Source organism: Bombus vosnesenskii, unplaced genomic scaffold (genome assembly GCF_011952255.1).
Source record: "Bombus vosnesenskii isolate JDL3184/JDL3185 unplaced genomic scaffold, Bvos_JDL3184-5_v1.1 scf7180000013266, whole genome shotgun sequence".
In the NCBI taxonomy this organism is placed as follows: Eukaryota; Metazoa; Arthropoda; class Insecta; order Hymenoptera; family Apidae; genus Bombus; species Bombus vosnesenskii.
Window position 1 is genome coordinate 3185631 of NW_022882926.1, and position 24568 is coordinate 3210198.

Consider the following 24568-nt stretch of genomic DNA (forward strand, 5'->3'; position numbering starts at 1 on the left):
GGCGAACCTTCTTTTCGAAACGAAAGAACCAACTGTGGACGGACACTTTTGCGCTAACGAAGAATGATTATTATGGTGGATTATATAGAGAATTTAGGTGGGTTCGCTTTGTCGAGTAAAGTTTTTAAAAAAGTTTTACCAGCATGCTCGATTTACTTGAGAATCCGAACGATTTCCATGGATGGAAAGCGACTTGGTAGATAGCCGGCAACTTATAGCGTTTTCTGCGAATACGAACTTTAGATGAGCGAAGTTGCATCCGTAATAAAGTAAATGAGAGTAGATATAAGCGGGTTGAAGAGATAGGGGCTGTGGATGAAGATGAGCGGAATTTGTTTCGCGTAATTGTGATTAGAGCTTGGAACTGAATCCTCGGCAACTTCCTAAACGTTGCTCGCGTATTTTATACGGTCGGTAATCTGGTCGCCGGAATGGCGAAACAGGTTTTACCTTGCTCGTTCGAATGAAGACGTTTCCGGTACTTTCTGAAAACCGCGTGGACATTTTTATTTACTCATTTATACTCGCCGCGGAAGTTAGAGACCTCGTGGAACGATGTGCCTCGCAAATCCAGATTTACGGGAAAGAACCGGAAGGTAGCATTGAACCGAAAGAAAGTTGTGTTTTTAATAATGCTGGGATACTTTCTTTAATCTTCCGGAAAATTAAATTCTACTGCCATTTGAGAACTTCATTTCCATTAGTTATTATTTCGTCGCTAGAATACTTTCGTATTTATGTGAACATTTTTAAGCGCGCAACACAACATACAATGTGTATAAAAATATTTAAAATGTTCAGAGTAGAGGGATATTTTTATTTGTTAGGATATTTAAAGCGTATATTTACACGTAGATTATATTCATAAAAAATATAATAGTTTAGTTACATCGATATTTGAAAAAATTTGCCGTAAAAATGATTTACTTCGATGGAATTGTCATAATAGCTCGATAAGAGTACACTGTTTAATATGTTGCAATTCAAAATACAGCTATTCTAAGCTGTTTTAAATAATAACTAACATGTACTTAAACAATTTATTATTAGACACCCTCGATATCCAAGAAATATCAATTCAACTTAAAATAAAAATAGATAATTTAAATATTTTTAAACGATTGTGTAATTGATAATTCCGTATTTCGAAGCAATATTCCAAAAAAAATATCGTACTCCTAGCGAACAGGCAACATGAATCTCTACGTAAACATACTTTGAGTTGATGCATCGCAAAATTGAGACCGAATTCATTCGTGTTACAACAATAATACGAAACCTCCCCACTTCGACCTCCGGCTGTTATCGAATCGTCGACGAGGGCTCGCCGACTTATATACATTCAGTTTCGTGCGACGAGTCACAAGGGACGGCAAACGATTGTTAATTAGCGTCCGAAAAGAGCGACGATTTCACAGTGTACCGTGAGCGGGACCGTTCAACGAATCGCCATCGAAATCGATAATAACACAGCGCACGATGTTGTCGAGGGGGCGGGAGGACAACATCAAAGGGTGACGAAGAAGATTCAAATTCGCAATCAACGTGCAACGAATTGCGGGCGGTTGATGCGCAGGGAATCGCCTGTGCATAGCGTGTTCGCGCGCGTGTAGCACGCGGAGGACCGCGTTATTCGTGTTGGGACTTGCGAGCCCTCGTTTCGCATAGAAACTAGCTGGTTCGGATAGCGTTACCCGTTCTACGTCCCTAATTCGATGTCAGTGAAGTTTAATTCGCACTTTAAGTTCTTCGTGACGTGAATTTCAGCGGACCAGAGAATTCGAACCATCTGCGCCTCGGATGAACGATATTTCGAGTAATTAAGACTGTCTTCGAGAACCAGTATCAGTCTCCAATTACGCATTCGTCTCGGTAAGTCAAAAAGTATTATTTTTTCTCTTGGATCTTTTCACCTTTCCTGTCTCTCTCTTTCTCTTTCTTTCTTTCTTTTTCTCCTTGAGAATGTTTGAAAAATTATCCTGAAAGAGATGTTTGAAGTAAGGCGTAGAATTTTTCCATCGCTACAACGACAAGTCCAGAAAAGTCTGCTTGAGAAACACTTATTATTTTATACAGGCTTGTCTGTCGTTTTTAACCGGTGCATTTTCACGAGACACTTAACGCTTCTTACCTTTGGTCTGTAGATACTCGTCTTACGTTTCTCGAGCGGGTGAATTCTTTTTACGCATAGTTGTCGGGAGTTTGTCAATGATTCCTTTTAGAAGCTTTTTGTGTCGTTTTGTTAGGTATCGTTACGTTAAACGGGAAAGCTTAGGAAGAAATCCGTTTGACGTAGAAAATCGCCGATTACATAAATTTTCATTGCTTCTCGGCTTGCCTTTTCACGGATTTTACGACTACTTACGACCAGTTAAAGCGGAAAATCGCGGTAAACAGCGCGATCCCGATTTCAAGAGGACACGGGGAGGGGGCGACACAATAAATTGCAGTCGTTAGACGGAAACACGAATTTGCGTTTCCGTCGAGCCACGTTCCACCGTACTTTCGCAACTTTCTCGCTCTCTGCGCGTTTGCGGCGCGTCGCATCAATCACGATCGTTATCGCGCCGCGAAATTGTGCCGGCGCACCTTTGCAACGCGCGGAAATTTTCGCCCCGTGTTGATAAATCGCGTTCCCCGTGATCGATTCTACGTAGGCAAGCTGTTTTCTGCATTCGATTCGAAAGTATCTATCCGAGAAGAAATACAGGCCGATGCAATGATAACTCGATTCAAAATTTATTTCTCTTCCTATCGGTCAATGTACAATTTTATTCTTCTTAACAATTCTTTGCCACGAGTCGAGAAATTTATCACTGTGTTGCTTTTGTGCTACTGAGTGGTCGCAGTAAAATTCGAAGATTATAATTGATGAAAAGTGCGTGTTGTATAGGATTTGTTCTGCCGAATAATTTATCGACTAAGAATATTACGTTGTCTCGAAAGTTTCTTTTGTTTTAGAAGGAAATAATGGATGCACAACATATTTTGTTTTATATTATTTTATTCAGTTATATACGATCCATTTTGTTTTATTTCTATTATTATGATTATACATAATTCACTAATATTAAGTTGTCCCAAAAATTTCTTCCGTTTTAGAAGGAAATAATGGATGCACAACATATTTTGTTTTATATTATTTTATTCAGTTATATACGATCCATTTTGTTTTATTTCTATTATTATGATTATACATAATTCACTAATATTAAGTTGTCCCAAAAATTTCTTCCGTTTTAGAAGGAAATAATGGATGCACAACATATTTTGTTTTATATTATTTTATTCAGTTATATACGATCCATTTTGTTTTATTTCTATTATTATGATTATACATAATTCACTAATATTAGGTTGTCCCAAAAGTTTCTTTCATTTCATAAGGAAATAGTACATGTGTAACCCTTTTTCGTTTTGAGGTGGATTCAACGTGTAGGTTTTTTTGATAAGAAACGAGTGAATGAATTTGTAACAGTCAGTGTATTAAAATTCGTATAAATACAAGAGATAGTGTACGCCTCAAAGATAACAATTCAACTGTCCACGTTCTTACATTTATATTTTAGCACAAAAAGTAAAAAGTTCTTATGTAACTGTGGTTGAAGATTACAAATAACGGCAATAACAATCTGTCCAGAGTTCGTTTATCTTTAGACCTTATAAACCAAAACAATCGTTAGTGTTCAAAAGTACAATAATATGGGAATTTTCTGTTGGCTTTTTCTTCGCTCATGTGCCGCTGCAGTTTTATATTATTTTATTGAATTTTGTACGATCCATTTTATTCTACTTCTATTATTACGATTATACGTAATTCAATAAAACAATATGAAACAAACAATGTTGTATATCCATTATTTCCTTATAAAACGAAAGAAACTTTTGGGACAACCTACTATTAGTGAATAGACAAGTTACAGGTTGTAGGCTATAGACTAGTCTTCCATAGCTTTAAACTTATACGTCGAATAGAGATTACTGTCGCGTATAACATAGTGTACATTAACCAGCCTAATCATACCTAGATAATGTCTTAAATACAAACACACGAAACTCAAACGAGAACAGTAGATAAAACATGAAATATAAATAAAGACTTTCGAATTTATCGTGTTCGATATGCAACCGAAAATCATAGTTTCTATCCAAGAAATAGAAACTTCTTTTTTCCACTCTTCCCTGTGTTGAATCCTAGAAAAATCCTAATTATTTTTCCACATTCGGAGCTATTATCTAATCGTAAGTGTATCGCTGGCTCACTATACATCATTCGAAAATTCCATCGCAAGCAGAGAATTGGAAAAACAACGAGGCGTTGCTTGGTGGCGGACAATATTTCCGCCAACAGGTGCCGAACGATAATTACCGAAGTGGTAGAGCCGAGAGATGCGTGCGGAAGATATACGATGCAGATGTTTCGTTGGTCGGTTCGGCTGACAAAAAGAGAACACGTGGATCATCGACAAGGACAAGGGCAAGGCGGCTTGTCCATAGAAGAAGAGCAAGAAGCAGAAGAAGAAGAAGAAGTACTAGAAGAGAAAGAAGACAAGAGATCGAGGGGAAGAAGAAAAAATGGGCGGGCGTTAGTTTACGAGCAAAAGAAGAATGAGAAGGTTAGTGTGCTCCGGTCGGTGGTTAGAAAGGTGGGACGATGGGGCAGGTAGAAACGAAGATGGACCATGAAGAGACACAAGAAGGGGCGTGCGAAGGGGAAGAGCAGAGGAAGGAGATGAAGAAGAGGCGAAGGAGGAGCAACACGACCCTCTGCCGACCTAATGAGCTCCGAGCTCCGGGACTAAAATAATTATAGAAATTTCCTGCCGATGAACGAAGCACCTTAAGAAAGATTGCCTCCCATTAATAAGCCACAGACGTATTTGCCTCCAGAATTATAATCAGCCTGGTCTAACAGGCCGTTCGTGTTTCCGTGAAATTCGTGTGGCTGTCGTGGCTGGCAGCATAGGATCGGCAGCACGAAACGATTTAGTTTAGATTAATATGCTACGTCGGTGTTCTGAGTACCGAGAGATCATGGCTAGACGGAGAAAGATACAGAGGGAAAGAAGAAGAGGATAGAAAAGGAAAGAGGAAGAAGACTTCGCCTTTCGACTTTATTGATTTTCCTCTCTGCTTGTTCTTCGTCTCTCGTGTATTCGCTGTCCCCCTTTTTTCTCTCATTCCCCGTCCAACCTGCTTTTCTTGCCTCTTCACTTTCTTCCTAGTCGTTCGTGCACCAACTGGAAGAAAGTAGACACTCGTATAGGAAGAAGGGCCAAGCAGAAGTTAAACAGCGCGCGTAAATCGAGCACGAATTAGTCACGGTCCATTGATCAACGTAAGAATCGACGTGTCGTCGATCGATCGTCATGAAATTAGCGCTTATATTTTTGTAAGGCATAGGGAGTAGGTGGATGGACAGGGCAAAACGGCGTGGTTCAACGGAGAATGAGTGGTTCGTGGATGGTAAAAAAGTTTTCGGTTGAAGAGAGGGGTAGCTTAAAAGAATATTAAATCGTGAAGAAGTAAGTAGAAGTACCATTGTTGGAGGAAGTACTTGGGTGAAATAAAACGAGAAGAAAAAGATGGTTCATCGCGAATCTGCTAGTAGGTTCGTGAAGTGTTCATTGAACTTTTAAAGTTCTTTATTCTTCGTCGTTACACTACGGTTATTTGGGAATTTTGAGCATATAGATTTATCAATTCATTCGATATATCTCTTTTATCTAATTCATAAATTAGAGATTTCAAAGGTGAACTCGGTCAACGAGAAATAAAGTAAAGAAACATGTTCGTGATTGGACACCAAATATTGGCAGAAATGACGTTTCCAATGAAATATAACTCGTATAGACAAGGTGACGTTTTAATCATCTCGCAACATGGCGACGAAACGATCAACGAGAGATCACGTTAATAGGGCGCGACTTGGAACAATCGCGGTGAGAAAGTGAAAAGGTCGCAATTACGAGACGCGCGTGCAGATTTTCGGCTGTAATTAATTACCGGGCGCGAGTTTATTTATCGGTGGCCGCGTGGCGACGCGATAATTTTCTCCTGACGATTTATCCGAAATCCCATCCGATAAATAGCGAGCTTTTCGATTAATCGACCCAACATTTGCTCAGGCGTCACGCGTCGACTAAATATTTTTACTAATTAATACCTCCCCTTTCGTTTTTCCGCTTCAACGAGCCTTTCGCTTACAACGATCGATTCGCTCCTTCGGAATAACCAACATGCCAGATAGAAATTTTAATCGTAGAATTTAAATGGAGGTTTCCCTGTGGCAACGTTTATATTCCATGTTTGTTCAGGTTAACTCGACATAGCTGAAATCAATCTTTGAAACTCCTTTCCTCAACCTACATTTTTAATCCGGTCTGCGTTCAACAAAATCAAATCCTGCCCCAGTTTTAATTGCCAAATATACGCCGAGATACCACCATTGTAATGATCGTACTCGATATTCGTTTAATTTGAAATCAATCGATGCTCTAGCTTAGCATAATCCCTTGAAACTAGCTCCCGTTAGCTTTGTGTTTAATTCACTCAGTCGTTATTCAGCCAAATTAAATCCAGTTTCAACTCTAATTGCAAACTATTAACCGAAGTACACAGTCTGAAAAACCATACTCGATATTCGTTCAAGTTAAAACACTTTGACTGCCACGCCGAAATCACATGTTACGCTCAGGACGCCACAGTGTTCTAACACAGTGCACCGTTAGATGCAACATTCCTCCTCATTTTTTTTTTTTTTATTGATCTAATAAAAATGTTTAATTGTTCAGTGGGGCACTTTTTATTTCAAAGTATCTTCTATTTATCGGTTATATTTAAAATACCCTAACTGTCAATTTTCATTCAATATTTACAATCCTAAGAAGTTTAAGCGCTCCAGTCATCAATGACCACCGTGGCGTCACAGGAGAAACCGTGAGTGGTCACATATGATCCACGTGGTAGCCAAAGTGTTAATCTCCGATCGAAGGGCAATTTCTATGAAAAACTATCGACACGAAGCTCGTAGCAAAGATAATTGATATTTCCACGTCGTATTTCCACGAATCGGAGAACTGAAGATTGTTATAAATGTCGTTCACGATCTACTTTTTGTTTATTACAAAGAAACGTATTTGCTCGTAACGCTTAATTGTTTTTGAAAGTGTGCTTCGAAATGGGAATTGATCAAGGCGTTCGTTGAAGTACGATGCAACTTAATGTAGTCACAGTGGCAGTCAAACTAATCATTCCAGCTTGAAACTCCTTTCGTCGTCGTTATCCTTAATCCAGTCATCGTTCAGCTAAAACAAACGCAGTTTCAATTCATTCCTCTTCGCTAGCCAGCTCCACCGCGAGTTCCACCCTTCTTCATTCGCCGACCAAATCGTCTAATCCACTGCCCTTATTGAGATATGTATAATTTTGTGTGCTAGACTAGATTAGCCGCGTAGTAGTAACACACGTATGTGAATATGAGTGTGTGGAAGTATGTGTGTGAGCGGTGTCTCGAAAAACAGATGAATGTAACTGTTCCGTTGGCAGTCTGGTATGGAAGATGGTGAGACAAAGGAAGTGCTGAGACACGTGCAAATGCATACCAACGAAGATCCTGGAGATCGTTTATTAAATAAATCTTAAACTATTGTAATATGAATTCTATGTGTAATCTTAATGTTCCTTTACATTTATTTCGGCAATTAAAATCCACAATTATCAACAGCCCTATCAGTCAACTACCATCATTCAACTACCATCCCATCGATTGATCGAACGAAACGGATCATACTTTAACCTCTACTCGCCTTGTTCGCCGTCAAATTGGGCCAGGCTGTTCATCACGGGGGGAAGGGTTAATGATTCGCAAGACAGCCGCGCTGAAAACGGCCAGGCGAGGGCAGAGGAAGGAGCGCGAACAAGTTAGCGGCGCGAGGGGCGAGCTGCGAAGCGTATCGATTGTCGGCGAGATCATTTTTCACTGGAAGCGAGAAGCCGGCTGCTCGGGACAGGGAAAAGGCTCGCGAAACGTGTGTTGGCGCGGACCCGCGATTTGCATATGAAAGCCAACCTCGACTCCTGCCGCTTGTTGTCGCGCCGTTGTTTGATTGGCAGAGAACTCTCGCGTTTCATTCCATCTTCGCGTCTTGTCGTTTTCGAAGGAGCACCGTTGTCTAGCTTGTTTCGCCAGAAACGAACGAAGGTGCGACGACCGTGTTCGCGTGGCGACTCCTCGACTTGTCGAGAAACGAAGACTTGAATTCTTCGTGCCGGTTCCAGCCTCGCGTGTTTGCCTGCCGGCACCATTTGCATATGCACAACTCGGTGTTTCGATGTTCGTTCGATGTTTTCGGTGTCTTCTCATGTCTATTCCTCTTGATTGCGATTGATCTCGTTGCATTGGAATGAGAACTTTCTTGTTCAATACACGCGGTTACGTAAATAGGTATTATGCAATTAATTCGATTTCGAGCTTTGGGGCTTCGATTTAGAGATTATTTGGGCAAGAGTTTGTTATATCAGGTTATTCGAAAAGTTTCTTTCGTTTTATGAGGAAATAATAGACGCGCAACGTTTTTTGTTTTGTATTATTTTGTCGAATTACGTACGATCCATTTTGTTCTGTTGAGATAAACACCGCGACATTTCACAGACTTGGTTTCAGGCGCACTGTTGTAAAATACACGTTTGCGAAAGAAAGACACTTTTCCGATAACCTGATACTTTAAACGAGTAGATTGTATAATACTTGATGCCCGAAAAAATGTATACATTGTTGGATAAATTTACAAATCCACCGAAGATCCTTTGTGGAACTAAGTTAAACAACGCATACTTATTACACAATAAATTTACAATCCAACGATCCGAATCATTAAAAGTGTCACAACGTGGTCCTTCTTGGAATATGGAATTCCTATGAATATATCATTGCCTGTGTGAAATGTATATTTCAAAAAGGAAGGAAAGCGCCGCCAAGAAAAGGCTAGTCGTTGGAAGTAAGATAAAAGTTGCAGTGATGCCCAAGTGGCAGTGAAGCAGGAACGCGACCGCCGCGCCGACGAGGCAAGATACTCTGTTCATGCTGAAAGCTTCGGAGTAGCTTGCTGATATTTTTTTCACCAGTCGAATAAATCTATCTTCAAAGATGACGCACACAAGAAGATAGAAACTCTCACGTTGGAACTGAAAGTAAGTTGGACGTTTTTCATCAACAGGAGAACTGGGTCATCTTTAATGAGTTGTTCGCAACGCGTCGTGAAATTTAGACGTTTACCACGGTGTCGAGTACCTTCTCGCGACAAAAATTACTCCAACAGTTTGCGGCCAGATTTTTTAACCACACCCTGTACTTTCCTCGGGATAAATGTTACGCGCGTACGGTAATTGGCCCGAAATTACGCCCGGCCGGTTTATGGAGATTAAGATCGAGCCGCGCGCCGACGATCACGCTTCGAGGAGCCAAGAAGAAGAAGAAGAAAAACTTACCTCTCGAACAAGAAGAGGAAGAAACCTTCTCGAAGAAGAAGAAAAGCCTTCCTCTCGAAGAAGAAAAGGGAGGAACTCTCTTCCGAAATAAGAAGAAAGTTTCTATTAGAAAGAAAGAGAGAAACACGATGAAGTAGAAGAAGAATCGCCTACAGCTCGATACGAGGCGAAGATAAAACCAAGAAGAGGCCAACTGGTCGACGTAAATGCGATTTAACGGGGATTCGTAGGCAGCTCGTTGTTCCAAGCTACAATGCCGCGCAATTTCTCGTAATTGATCGGTGGAACGGCGTAAATGGCGTGATCTATGGTTTTGGAAGGAGAACTGACGCTCATCGTCGACTCGCGAATCGATTAAACGCGGCTGTTTTGCCCGGCGCACGTCTGATTTCACGCGCCATAATGAACGTGCCTCGCGAAGGGTTTGGCAACGTATCTTCGACTCGTCGCTGTGGCTACTTCGGAGTTTCTTCGTGTAATGACACAGTGTACAATATTGTAGAAACTCGTAGCACGGTGTTATCGATTTCTCTGATTTTCGTCCATTTTCATGAAAATGTGGTATCTTGAGACAATTACCTACTTAATTACATTTTCTATTATTTGCTTCAAAACTGGCAATATCAAGCAATTTTAAAGGACATTTTACCAGACATGAAAGTTTCATTGAAATTGAAACCTTCGAGTGAAAATATTATTGAGATATGTATAATTTTGTGTGCTGGACTGGATTAAACGCGTAGTAGAGATACTTGTGTGTGGGTGTCAGTGTGTGGAGATATGTGTGTGCGTGGCGTCTCGAAAACAGATGAACGTAAACTGTTCAGTCGGTTAACAGTCGGGTATGGAAGAAAGTGCTGAGACGCGTGCAAGCGTGTATCGATGAATATCTTAGAAATCGTCCATAAAATAAATATATAACTATTCTAATATTAATTCCAAGTGTAGATTTAGTGTTCCTGTAACATTATTTCGGCTATCAAGATCCACAATTCTCAACAAATATAATCTGGCATTAGATGTCCTCTTGGTACGAAGTAATCGAGGCTGATGGAAGCTGTTAAAGAAGATCGCTCGAGAATCTACGCTTCGTAGAATTTTACGGACGAATGTCTTACACGATTCTCATTCCTATTCAACCTGCCAGTCTCTGCCATATCTCTGGTGCGCGTCAGTTACCAGAAACCACCCGTCCTTATTGGTTTGGCCAAATTAGCAGAAGGAGGCCCGTGATCGTCGCAAAAACTCGTATCTTCATTCGTTTGAAGAACAACCGGGCCAGTCGAGCGTGGTTGCCAGGGTAGTTAATCAACGAACGAGGACGATGCATTAGCCGCTAGGTATAATTACGAAATTTGTCAAAGAACGTTGGTCCGCGCGGGTCTCGGCACGACCAAAGGAAAGAACAAAGGGCAAGATAGGAGGAAGACACAGCGGCATTGACAAAAGGGCGGAGGGGTCATAGGTCGTATCGTGGATATGAAATTCCTGCATTATCAAGGTCAAACGTTGGGGAACGTGACTTTTAGCGGGGCTGTTAGCCACGTCACGCACGACTGGCCATGATAACCGACGACACTGGATGTTCTCGGAAGCATCAGTCTTGGTACAATGTCCACCAGGCACCCGGAGGAAAAGATGCACGAGGAAAGAAAGAAAGGAAGAAAGAGAGTCCGCTTTCTCGTGCAGACCACGTCGGGCAAAAAACGATTAAGCCGGCTATTGACATTCCGGAGCGCAAGGCGGAACGCGCGGCAGATATCGTTTGATATCGTAAAATAAATCGAGCTTAAGTGATATCGGGCACCGAGACCGTTCTTTCTGTCTCACGTCGTTGCAAGGTACCATTCCATGATTCGATCCCGGAACTGGAATTCAACGGGAACGAATTTCGACGATCAACTCCCATAGGTTTTTCTCCTCGCTTTTGCTTCCAAGCTTCATCTCGCTTCTCTTGCTTTTTGTTCCTTTTGCCCTATCGTCGCCGCGTGCAACGCTAACGCTCGTAATTCGTTCTATTCGATTTTATCTGACTGTTGGATAATTATTTACACTGGTTAATCGACGATTTCACGTGTAATTACGTTTTAATTTTCAATCGTCGCGTTCGACTCGATTTCGACGAGTTTCGTGGCGGCTGGTTATGTCGGCTCGCGACTTCCACAACCGCTTGTCCGACTGTTGAATTATTGGGAGAACGATCGCGTCCTAGGATCGAACGACGAGGCTGCTGCAGCTCTATGAGGACGGAACTACCACCAGTCATGCGTACAACTTTTCCCGTTCAATTATTCAGAAACGTTAGTTTCTGTTCTCGTGATGTTCTCAATTTTACCAACCAGACAGGTAATTAGAATGGTAAACGACAAGCGACTTAGTTTCATCAATTTATTTATTACGCACAGATGATAAGAAAATCGTAAATTCCAAGAACGTTGCAGAAAGTAATACGTGTGTTTGTAGTTTCACCCCGAGTTTCAATCTATCGACGATGTCAGCATCCGTAAAAGAAACTTTAAGCGCAAGTGAAAGAACAAAACTAAAATACATAAATATAGTGGGCAATATCTGTAGGCATAATTCCTTTAAGAAAAATTATCTCTCGATCAAAAATTAAAGGAATCTTACCCAAAATTTTCTATAATATTACCATCAGCTTTCTCAATATATTTATCCATGTATTTTAAAGCGTCAAATTCTCGAAACTTCCATAATCATGCTAAAGCAATATATCAAAGAATATCTCCATTCTTCCAACGAAAGCGTTATACATATTTTCCCCAACTAATCACAGCATCCCACGGACCGCGCCAAAGGGGCGCATTAACCGAAACCTGCTCCAGAATCTCCTTATTACTCTTTTTAGCGACACTCACCTGTTATCTACCTGGAGCCATCCGGTATATCCTTAACGAGGAGCCAGCGTTGAAACCGAATACACCCGCGTACGTCAGAAGCCCGAAAATATCGTGTGTCCCTCTCGATCGACCAATCGCCTCGCAACCATCTCCCATTCCACCGCAGAATCCTCGTACCAGCTAAAAGGAGCTTTTTACGTTTGCGGACCGCGCGGCGTGATGGCGGAATGCAAGGAGCATCCAGGCGGCGTTACACTTGCTGTATGGTGGTTTCCGATCAGCTCCTTGTGTCTTGTGGCAGCATGTGCAACGAAGAAACAGCGAAAAAGGTAGGAACGATCGTATCAGCGAAACGAGTAACCGTTTCAACAAGGGGTAGGGATAGAAAGAGAGTGGAACGAGGAGAGAAGAAAAAAAGAGCGAAAAGAGGAACAGAAAGTTTCGCTACACCGTCGGCTGAGATATTACCGCCCGTAGAATCCATTATGCCAGGCAGCGAATCGTTTTCGTGCTTTTTCTTCGACAGACTCGTTCGACTTTATCGGCCTATCGGCTTCTAGAAATAGAGCGACGCCGTTTCACGGGTTTTTTGCCTGACTGTCGGTTCGATCGAGTTCCAGGTAGAGATTCGCGAGGAGACGAAGGGACTCTGAAAAGTAACGGATATTTATCGAATGGATCCGTATATTCGGTTGTTTACCAAAGGGAGCATAGCTTGGCTAGGGTGTTTGAATATGCAGGGTGGTTATAACCGTGAGGATAGATTTATGGAAATTGGATCAGCAGGAGGTGGAAGACTCTTCTAGCCGAGTTATCTAGGAATAGGTGAACCTTCCCTGCGGCGCTGAATTGCTTGTGGATTCCTCGGTTTTTAATTTGTTCGACGAGTAATTTGAATGAAAAGCTGATTTACCGTAGCCTCGTTCGTTGGTGCGAGTTATTGCGGTAAAATATTGATACTGCTCGAGTGCCTCGTTAGCATTTAGAGGAGATTTACCTGTTTCACGATCGTACCCCATATCATGAATTTAACACTGTCAAAATGACCAATTCGTAATTTTTCATTGAAATTTTGTGGATTTAATGGAATGCCTCGTACGTGTATTATAGCCATCGGTAATTATGACGTCAACTTTTTCTGTCGCTTAAATTCTCTGTCAGCATGCGTTTTGGAGTTAGGCTTAGGTTTTTTATATCGTTATGAATCGCTTTCTTGTTCTTGGGAGTCATACGGATCGACATTACACGATTCAAGATTTATGTCTAATATTTCGTAGAAACGTTATAATTTTAAAAGTCTAAACAATTTTTCTTAAAATACATTTTCAACGAGAGCTTGCTTTCTTTTTTGCCTTCTATTATGTATTTTACTTTAAATCGCTTTGGTATACATTTTATCAGAATACACCAGAGTACTGTTACGAAGCTCAACTCGTTCCGGCTGAACAACTACACAGTTCCGTTGCAAACATCTCCGGACCATTCCTACGAACCAAATCAAACTGCATCAAAGATCATCCGATCGATATCCAGTCTATCGGGAAAGGAACTGGAGCAATCTCGTCTTCCCACATGCAGAAGGTATCGATTTCCGTGTCCAGCGGAAGTATGTCACAGCGATAAAGCATGCGTCGCGCGCGAGCCCACCAAAACTCTAGGGCACTCGACGATAAGACCGTCTACGGCGTGGGTGCGTCGAATTGAAGTCTTAAATCGCGCAACTTCACGACCGTGACGGAATCGACGCTGTAAATAGGAAAACTGCAAAACTCAGGCTGTCCATCGCGGTGAAACGAGCCTGCCGACTAATGTTGCACGCTTATCGGCGCTGATTCTACTTTGACAAGCGCGGAGGATCGCGTTCCAGCTCGCGTAACTACAAACCGCTCCTTTTCTCTTTCCTCTTCTTCCTTTTATCTGCAACACATTGTTGCTTGTCGACGTTACAGGTATCACGGAGAAGACGGTTTTAGTCTCGTCGAAAGAGGCGAGAAGTCTCTCGCCGGTTAGGCGAGCAGTGATTGCTGGCGGTTTATCGAGGCTGCATCGGCCGTTTCGAAAAATGAGAGGTTGTAATGGAAGAGGAGCGTGAACAGATGTGATCAATTGGTTGCGAGATAGATGGTCGGCGTTCGTGGTGTTTTTTTTTAATTGGCAGATCGAGGGTTTAAGTAGACTGTGATCGGTGAGGTGAATAGGCAAATTGACTCTGATAGATTGCGCGCACCGATCACAGAACCGTGAATAGTCGGCCGATTTCAAGACAAGTTTAAACAAAGTTAAGCGTCCGAGCTTTATCGAATAAATGGGTTAAATCGTTAATCGCCAACTATTCGATAAATCTAATGAGATTACGGGGATGGCAGTACGCGCGTAGTCCACTTATCCGCGAGGAATTTCCGCAGCCGCCGTGTATCAAAGGGATTTTTGAAGCGCTTCGTTCCCGCGGGAATGCCTCGAATCGTTGGTAATACGCGAATTTCGAGAAACGCTCTGATAAATACGTCGATCGATGGGGTTCTCGAATCGTGTCAGCCTCGACAGAGAGAAAGAGAGAGAGAGATTGAGAGGGAGGGAAAGGGACAGGTCATGGAACATCGAGGGGCCGGAAATTACTAGATACCTTGGAGCCGCTAATGTTTATCGTAATACCCCCATTTTCTCGGTGGGTGCTTATTTTTTTCACCTCTCCACCCGCGTGTGTTCTCTACCTCCGCAAGAGAGTGGAACGATCCGGGTTGGTTCGGTCGTTACGATACGCCGGCTGGCAAATATGAATTATTAAATTTGGACAAAGGTTCACGCCTCGACCGATGTATACGAAGCACCGAGTGGTCTGCAATAAGACAACCGAATGCAGCCAGACTCCCTGTAATCAAGCGCAATCACGGCGACTGCTTATTTACACCTCCTGGGACCAGTGAAAGCTGCGTGCAACGAGCCACCACGATGGGACTCGTCTGCAAAAATCGTAAACACCGTGTAGAAGCGGACGAGGCACAAGAAGAGTTCCGGCCACGACTCTAACCGCCGCCGGACGAATTACTTTTTAGCCGTGCAACGGATCGGTATCCGACGCCCGTCGTTGGATCTCGTCGACCGGCAAAAGGGGAAGAACGTCCCGATCACCGGGTTTCGTGTTAGACGGGGAATCGAGGTTGGTGGAAAATTGCAAACTCTTGCTGAGTGCCGGTGTCCGATGGTGCGCGATTTATAGTTTGCGATACTATGGAGCATTAGAAAGTTGAAGAACGAAAGCATACGCACGGTGGTGGATCGAGAAGATAAGGAAGGTCGAAGATTAATTTTTGAATTGTAGGAAAGTTGAGCCGATCATGAAAATTTTCTTCCTCCCATTTCGTCTTGAACTTCGATGGCAATTTTCAAAGTACATGTCTGTTGGCGGATGAAGAGGAGGGTTTAATTTCTGAATTCTTTGAAAGCCAAGTGAACCGTGAAAATTTCCTTGTTTCGACTTGGACTTCAACGTGGATGTTGAAAAGTAACTTTCGTATTCTTATCTCCGTTGTTCCTCTTCTTTCTGCCTGTTCCTCCCTGATGCCTTTAATTTCGACGTATGCTGGTTGCATTTATGATTCGCCACGATGCGCCGTGCCACAACCTCGAACAAGAAACCAACCGGTTTTTGAAACAAAGAAACGACCGGTGTCGCAAGGGCACGAACCACACACCGTTGTGTCTCGTCGTTAGCCGAACAATGGTTGGGCTGTGCGCCGATTCAATGAATCGGTCCTTACGTGTTAATCGAGATTTACATCGTAACCGCGTAATAATACGCTTCGTTCTTGAATGGAGCGTAGTTGATGCCTCTCCGGTTTCAATGATACCTTCGTAGAGGAACTCTCTCTTTCTCTCTAGCCCGGACTTATGGACTTTGAAGATATTTTTAGTGAAATATAAAACGCTTCGATTCGAAGGTGAAGATATTCTTAAATTCCATGAAATCTTTTAACATCAAGTTCTTCGATGTTGATATCAAAATTCACATAATAATAATAATAATAATAATCCTATAAAATAGTTTTGTAAACCTTAAAATTCTATATCCAAATAGGCTCGAAATTCGATAGGAAGCGACGCGTCATTTGCACGAGACAAACCTTTCTATATTCACGCGAGAAGACCGCGCCAGACGATGAAGTTCGTTTCAGACAGAAGTGTATGTACGTATACGTCGACTTGGTAGTTCAGCCGCGATCACGAGCAGACACGGCCGACACGAAACATTTGTATCCGCGAATTACAAACTTTTAAATTGCTCGGATAGACGTGTAGGGTCGGACTTGTCCGTGTAATCCGTTCGACCTGTCGAAGATCGGTTAGTTGTTAGACGAGAAAAGGGGGAAAAAGTAGAAAAAGCTTGGCTTTCTCGGAGGAACCAGTCAGTCCTAGTAGTCGGCCAATCTGTCTGTCCCTGGCCCGGAACAAATTTTTTTTCTTGCTCTTCTTCAACCCCTAACCCGATCTCTCTCCGGTGAACCGCAAACTTTTCTATATCCGGTTCGATGGAGCACTCTTTGGCTCGATATTCCTTCCTTGGCGTTCGATTGAAATCAATTATACGTACGCCGCTGTGGCCAACTCTTATACCGATCCTTCTTTCACCGCTACCACTTCCTTTCGGTTGGTAACCATGAAATATTCATTTGTTTGCTCTGCTGCAGAGAGCATCGCGCGATGCAAGGAAACAACGCCAGATACAAATTGATATATTTACGATTTCATTGTAATACGGAAAGGAAACGTCGGAATTAGTTGGCAGAACATTTGCATTTTTAGTCTTTTAATATTTTCCAGGGTGGACGCAATTCTTGGTACAATTAGCGTGCGGAAGATTTTACGGTTTCAAGGGAGTTGAAACGATGAAACGACTCTTCGCCATAAAAAGCTTCGTTCTATCCTCAACGCAATCAAATATAAAATATAAATCTGACCTATCTTCAAGTTATTTTTCCAAGAACCGAATTCTTCAGCAGAAACTTGCCCTATTCGCTTATTTTGAATCGTGGAATTTTTCTTGCCCAGTTTCAACCACGATCATCCGGTTTACTATCCATAATTTCCAAAGTAATTACAAGAGCACGTAAAAGGATTTCAAGTAATAACGTTGCAACAGTGTGAAACGGTAGTCACTACACGATAAAGTGTAACATTAGTTTCGTTTGACTAACGAAGAACCCGAAGCATTAAAGTGTTCGCTGAAACCTTACAAAATTTCCACTAAAACCATGAAATGCCAGTACAATAATCTTCGACGCAGCAGCAGCTCTTCAGCTCTTCCTCGAAAATTCACGCAGAGGAAACTTACGTGTTTCCCGCGAGCAATAACCGTTCCCTACGTCACGAAGTTTGTCGGAGAGTGGTGGCCCTTGCTGCAGAGCAATAATTATTCGCGAAAGGAGGGGGCGGAATTCGCGAATCGAGCTCATAACTCAGACAGTTTGAACGGAGCAGTCGGGCAGAAGTCGTGTCTTGGAGCCCCCCGCGGAAAGTTGCAGATCTCCGGGCTTCCGGAAGTTCCAACTCCCCGAGTGACGTGCCCCGTCTGCCACGAGTCCCGGTTCTACCTGGCGCTGCGTTGTTTGCCCAAGACGTTTACAACGTGCCATGCGGTCGATCCGTTCGTCGACAAACAGCGCCGCGATAACGACGTCGACGATATATTGCTAATAGCGGATTCCGAGTTCCCAGGCGGATCAACGACCGGAGATTAATTTTAATGCCCGTTATCCGCGGCACCGATTTATGCGCTTCCTGTTTCTCCTTTTTGCTCCAACTTTCGGACACCAGGAGAATGAAAAGAATTGGTTTAAATATTAGACATGGAAGGTAGTTGCTCAACTATAGCAATACGCCGGAATTATATTTGCCAGAGCATGATCCGTTAAAGATAAGGATAAGGTTTGCGAACTGCTGATCAAACAGGGATGATATGCAAAAGGATAGTTTAGCGATAGAAACTTTATACCTCGGTGAAAGTTATAGTTTTTAGTAATCATTTAAGCTGTAGTTAAGTCTCTTATACGAGCCTTGCACAGGCCAAAGTGGTTAATTCCACTTGCTGAGATTTTGGAAATTTTGGAAGTTTTAATGAAAAGCACTCGATCGATGCTTATCGATATTAAATTATGTAACTTCGTAAGTTTTCTCTAATTGTTGTTTCGTACTGCTCATAGATACCGTATTTATCGTAACCTTACTTCCGTTTCCTTCTTCTGCGCTAGCTACTTTCCAATTGTCGATTGTTTAACCTTTCAAACAATTAGGGGAGAAGTCGCAGCATCTCGAACGGAACCCATTTATCTACTCGGTATAACAATCTAGACCCGAAATCATAAAGTTCTAGGTCCCGATTCACGCACGGGGTATCCCGCGCCGATAGCGAAATCCAGCGACTTAGTCCAGCTCGGGCATCGCAAAGACCTTAATCTCCGCAAAGTGAAAACTAATTTCCCGGCAGGCGATAAATCCGGCGTGACATCGGTGGAATTTTTGCGGTCGCGCCACGTTCCAACGATTACGTAACGACGAATCGATTTCGGCTCGAATGGAGGGATAATCGGGGCAGCTGTGGGGCTGGGATTAATTATTGAGAAGCAAAAGGTCGGCTGCTGGAAGGCGGTTCGCCGGTAGTCAGCAGTTCGTGAGCCATGGCACGCCACGTTGCTGGACCGATCTGCAACGCTCGCAGTTCCCCGCTCAGGTGCAATTAAATCCAAGAGATTCCAGGTTGGATGTGCTAGTCTCGATGACGAAACCCAAATATGCGCCATGTCGCGTCGATCCAACGCGAGGAACGGGAACACGAAACTGGGGATACGAAGTCGAGCGTGCGGGGATCGAACACGACTCTCGTGACGTTGGTCGACGAATTTCGGTTCTCGTTCGAGACGCCTACGCGACGAGACGGATAGACGTGTTCGCGCGACGACGACGCGTTCTTTGAAGTACCTTGTTATTCCTCCTTATTTGCGCATTCGTTTGTTCGCGTTTTCGAAGACTTTAGATTTATTGGAGAGCTTGTTGGAACGGAATTTACTGGAAAATTGTTGGATGACGAGACCTGCCGCATCGCATGACAAGGCTGCTGGAGATTTGAATGTGGAACTTTATTGAAAAATATAGCGGAGGCTTGTATCGATAGTTGAAAATGCCATCGTCTTTCTATCGCGAATGGTACGGGCAATTTTATCGAAAAGTGTATAAAACGTTTCTATTGAGAGTTCAAAATGTTTACTGTCGTCTTCCTCGTATCGCAACATTTTTCTACCATTCACAGTAATTTTCTTCCTGTCTCCGAGAAACAAAAATTTGAAACTAGTATAGGCAAGTTTATTGAAAGATATTCAGAACGTTTCTATCCAGGGAACAAAATATTGACATCTTTCCACCGCAATTTTCTTTTACTACTTAAACAAATTTTTCTTCCGTAGCAAAGAATCGAAGGCTGTATCTCTTTCAAATCACTCTACATATTTTGTTCACAACTTTGTAACTGAGGATTTACTACGGTACGAGAACGAAGTCATCTTGAAGCATCGCGTCGTCAGACGGGAACACGGCTATTAAATCGGCCCATTGTCTAGGTGAATATGCGAGCCGATTAATTACGGCAGCGTGATGCGATGGCGGTGCAACGTTGACATTTTCTGAAAGTAATCTGAGCCAAGCGCTGCGTAATGATCGGCGTGGAGGAATTTACGACCAGACAGGATAATAACTTTGCCCTGGTTACGATGAAGGTTCACAAAACTATCGGCGATCACTTGCATCCGCCAGTATCCGTAAAAAGAAAAAATGGAAAACTTTGGTTAGTCATAATTATGATGATGAATTTTTACGATAATTAATAGATATTTTCTCACAAAAACAGTTTTGATATTTAAATTGAACGGTTGTAAAATAGAAAAATTCCGAACGATCGTAATTCTAATCGTGTTATTTCAACGATTGTCAATTAGTTTTTCTACCACAAAAAGAACTTTGATATTTCATTTGGACAATTTTAATCTAGAATACAGTTGTAAAACAGAAAAGCTCGTGGTTCTAATCGTGAATTTTAATGATTGTCAATAGATGTTCTTTAGTAAAAAGTTCTTTAATATTTAATTTGAACAGTTGCGCACTTTCAACGTGGAATAACGAGATTTGCTCGCGAAGTGTCGGAATTACAGAGTCGAGGATACGTTTCGCGAGGTAGACTCGTGATTAATTACGTTGAAACGATAGGAATTAGATAATTGAAATTGACTTTAGCTGCTCGCCGGTTAAAAGCAATTACAGAATACTCGAAACGCGTCGTTTAAATATTTGTTTCGGAGCGCGCCGGTGGAAGCGCTACGTGCAAGCGAAGATTCCCCTCGTCGAATTATGAAGATTACACGGAAACGACGCTCCGTTTCCGGAAACCGTGTGCCCCGCGATTGAAACGTTCACGCGAAGTCGGCGCGCCAAGTAATAATTTTCTGCATACTTTAACGGAATACCAGGTTTTAGAGGTTCGGTATTAGAGGAGTCAGAATTTCTATGGGAACCGCGGAAAATGGGATACTGTGCGTGAAATTGTTCCTGTTATCAAAACCACAGAATTCGAAACTATACTAGAAACGATCAAGATCGAATTGGATTTATGAAAATTACCATCAACTGCCATTCTGCGTTTCCACATCGCTTTCAAACACTATTTCACGAAATAGTTAGTTCGATAATCGAAAAGATACCGGAATTTCTTCAAACCGAATCTTCCTTCAAATTCAGTTCATTGCGTTTAGAAATCGTTTCCAATCGACATTTATTTCAGGGCATAGTCGGTTTAAGAAGTATTAGAATTGAAGAAATTTTATAATTTTTTACAAATTCAAAGGTAAAATACCTAAAATACTCGTTAGAATATTTAGTTGATGAAACAAATGTTTGTCCAAGTTCTATGTCTTTGCTTGTGTTCGTAAAGATATAAATCTGCATAAAGATTTGCAGTCTATTAACGAGATACAATATCTACGCGTTTAGTTCCCGTTTCTCAAATTGATTTTTCATCGCGCGTAAAAATTATCGTAGTTGCATGTACCTTTGCTTAACTTTGAAAAACTTTGGAAAACATTCACTATAGACGCGTTCCGTATGAAAAGCGCCGCGAGAGTTGGCAACCATACAGCGTATAAAGTATTCGGGCTGTACAATACGCGAAATCCGATCGAATCGACGAAGGAGAGACACGTCCGACGGTATTTTATACGGCAAGACGATAACGTTCAGGTGGAAAAATATTTTAGCGAATCTAGCCAGCAGATCCACGCCACTTCGATCTCTACCTTGAATATTAATTCGGTGGTCGATTTATTCGAAGATCGATATCGAGCTGAGCGAAATCGCTTCTCGAAATCTAAGCGTTTTAGTTTCTAGCCGCCATCGATTCTTTACGGATTTTCTTTTTTCTTATGAAATCGTACAATTCGATGCCAAATCACGTCGTTGATACCTAAATGAAGATTTTACGGACGATATCACAAATTTCTGAAAGTAGTCAATTTCAACGTCAGATTTAGATTGGTTTAAAATGATCAAACCAGTTTAATCAGTTAAAGTGGTGATCCCGTAGTAGCTTGAATCTCAAGAATCTCCTCTTCTCTCACAGTAATGGAAAGCTGGTACACGTTTCTCTACGTTTTGCTTAATGTATTCCGATTCTTTCGCCTGTTATTTAACCTATTTACTCGGTAGCCGCGTTCCTTTAGCAGCTTACACTTTGTCAATCGTTTTTTTTTTATTCGCCGCGTCCGCATTCAGTCTCGTTCCGCATTGCTTCCGTTCGCATCTTGAAACGACGAAGAGAGCACAATTAGGTATTCTATTTCTGTGAACCACCTCACACCAGGAAATTAGGTTGCGCGTCTGAAAAGCAACGTCTCGTGTCGCATCTTTTCACTCCTCCTCGTTCTCCCGCTCTCGAGCTTTTTGTCTCGCGATACAAGAATCTTTTCTCTACACACACGGCCCTCTCTCTCTCTCTCTCTCTCTCTCTTTGCATGCATCTTAATTACTCGAAGCTTCCACAGCGTCGAAACAAGCCCGGCACTGTTTCTCAAACGCGACGAATCGCGCTTGCTCTACAATAACCCGATCCTTTCTCTCTCGTGGAAACTTTCGAATTCCCAACCAGAGCCGCTGTGCAACGCAATAAATCACTTTTACCCCGCGACAAAATACCGAAGCAGCAATCCCCTGTAACAGCAAGCGCGAATTTCGCTTGGAATATCAATATGCGACTCGCACTTCGCCGCCACCTTTTCGCGCCCCCCCGCTTTACACACAGAATTTTTACCCATTGTCTCCCGCGCGTGTAGAAATAATTCCGCGGAAGGAATAATAAAAAAAAGAAAAAAAGGAGAGCGGTGTAAAGAAAAAATAGAAACCGGGTGTGTGCCAGATTTTTTTATTAAAACCCAGCGCACGCTTCGAACAGCTTCAATTGTACCTACTGGCGCGTGTTCGTCTGCTGCTGGTCGTGCAATTATCGCGCAGCTGAAACATTTTAAAAGGGGAAATTGTTAAATTACACGAAGGGGAGGTGTTCGACGTTTAACCCAGTTTTCTACAACGGGCCGAGAGACCTGGTTTTTCTTTCTCTAGGTTATGCGCGTGTGCATGTATATGAAGAGTGTGGAGGAACAATACGATAGGTGATACTTTCTAATCTTTACCAGGAAACACTTTCAACATTCAGTTGCTAAATAGTTGCTAATGTGCCTTGATAATTAATTTCATGTTACCAAAATTGTGTTTTTATTTTTTAATCTGCCCTTTTTCCTCTCAATATTTGCACAGTAATTATTACTCATCATAACATTGCAATATCGCGGACATTAAAACATTGTTTGTCTTAATCATCATATCTATGGCTCCTATCTTGCAACTTTGTACCTGACAGATTTTTTCCATTTTCAATTGTATCAAATTTGTTTATGTCACAAAGTTTCATTAAAGTCAAACAGACGACAAAAATGTACTATATCGACATCGACTATATGTGTACGGTTATATGTTTAATGAGAAACACAGTACCGCGATAATAGAAGGATGGTAAAGGTTCGAAAAATGGACAGAGGTGAAAGGGTACGCGTGTAATTCGAACGGAACCGCGCGAAACGCTGAGCGAAAATTGTCGGCATTCGCGTAATATCCTGGCAAATTATAGCCCGCATCGGAATGGCCGCGTCGTTCCAGCGGCTTCGCGCAGCCGCGCCAGTATGCATACAATCTTAAATGCTTTAAGATGGAAATTAAGCGAAGATTGCGCGCATTGTGTAAAGCCACGTCGAGAGCTCTTGAATACATAATAGAACAGTGTCAACACCTGTTTCTGATTACTTTTGCGAACGGTTCTCTCTTCCCTCCTCACCGCTGTCGCCAAATTTCTTTCTCTCTGCTTCGCTTACAAATCGAACTTTGTCGTTTATCTGAAACTAAAAATGGAAATGGTCTCTTTCTTGCTTTTCCAACAGTATGGTGGAGTTCTAATTGTATCTACCGAGGAGGAACAACAAATTGACAGTGAAAAGGTATACTTTGATCATTGAGCGACATTTTTGTCAGAGACGAGTTAATTAAATCCGAGTGTTGCTAATTGGAAACAATCGTGTGCTTCATACAATCGCGCTGAAAATAGTTTTGTCAGTTTATAGGTACGTATACATTAAATTATCTAATTAACTATCTGAGAGTATAAAATTTGATTTACAAAGAGAAACGCTTGACACTTTGTCTCATGTCAACGAAACAATTACGATATCTTAACAGCTTTGATTCCCTTTTTATATTTTGCAAATAATCTTCGATCTTGAATATTGATTCCATAGTTGGTGGAGTTTCTCTAATCTACATAATTCGCTTCTTGTCGACGGTTATATGTGTCCGCCTATAACAAAACAACATCTCATTTGAAGAACCTCGGTGTCTCCTCTCATCGACAGCTAATTAGCTAATTACCCGATGACGTTTTCCCCAATCGTCGTAGCATCGTGTCAATTATTTCCGATATTATTCTTCTGGAGAAGACTTCGAAAACTGACAACATCGTCAGACGTACCAAAACCATCCACGTTCGACTGCTTCGTCGAAAATACTCAAACTAATCGAATCACTCCATCTTCGATCACGCAGCATCGATTGAATTTTTTTATTGGACGAGAGATCGGAACTTG

General features: G+C 42.0%; 1 protein-coding gene across 1 annotated transcript in view; it reads left to right on the forward strand.

The window, feature by feature from the left end:
• Window positions 1–1319: 1319 nt before the first annotated feature.
• The window catches only part of LOC117230142, a 145532-nt gene continuing 122283 nt past the window's right edge, over window positions 1320–24568 (forward strand). Inside the window, exon 1 of the mRNA XM_033487265.1 lies at window positions 1320–1872. The gene's annotated coding sequence lies outside the window, so the exon portion shown is untranslated. The remainder of the gene's footprint in view (window positions 1873–24568) is intronic.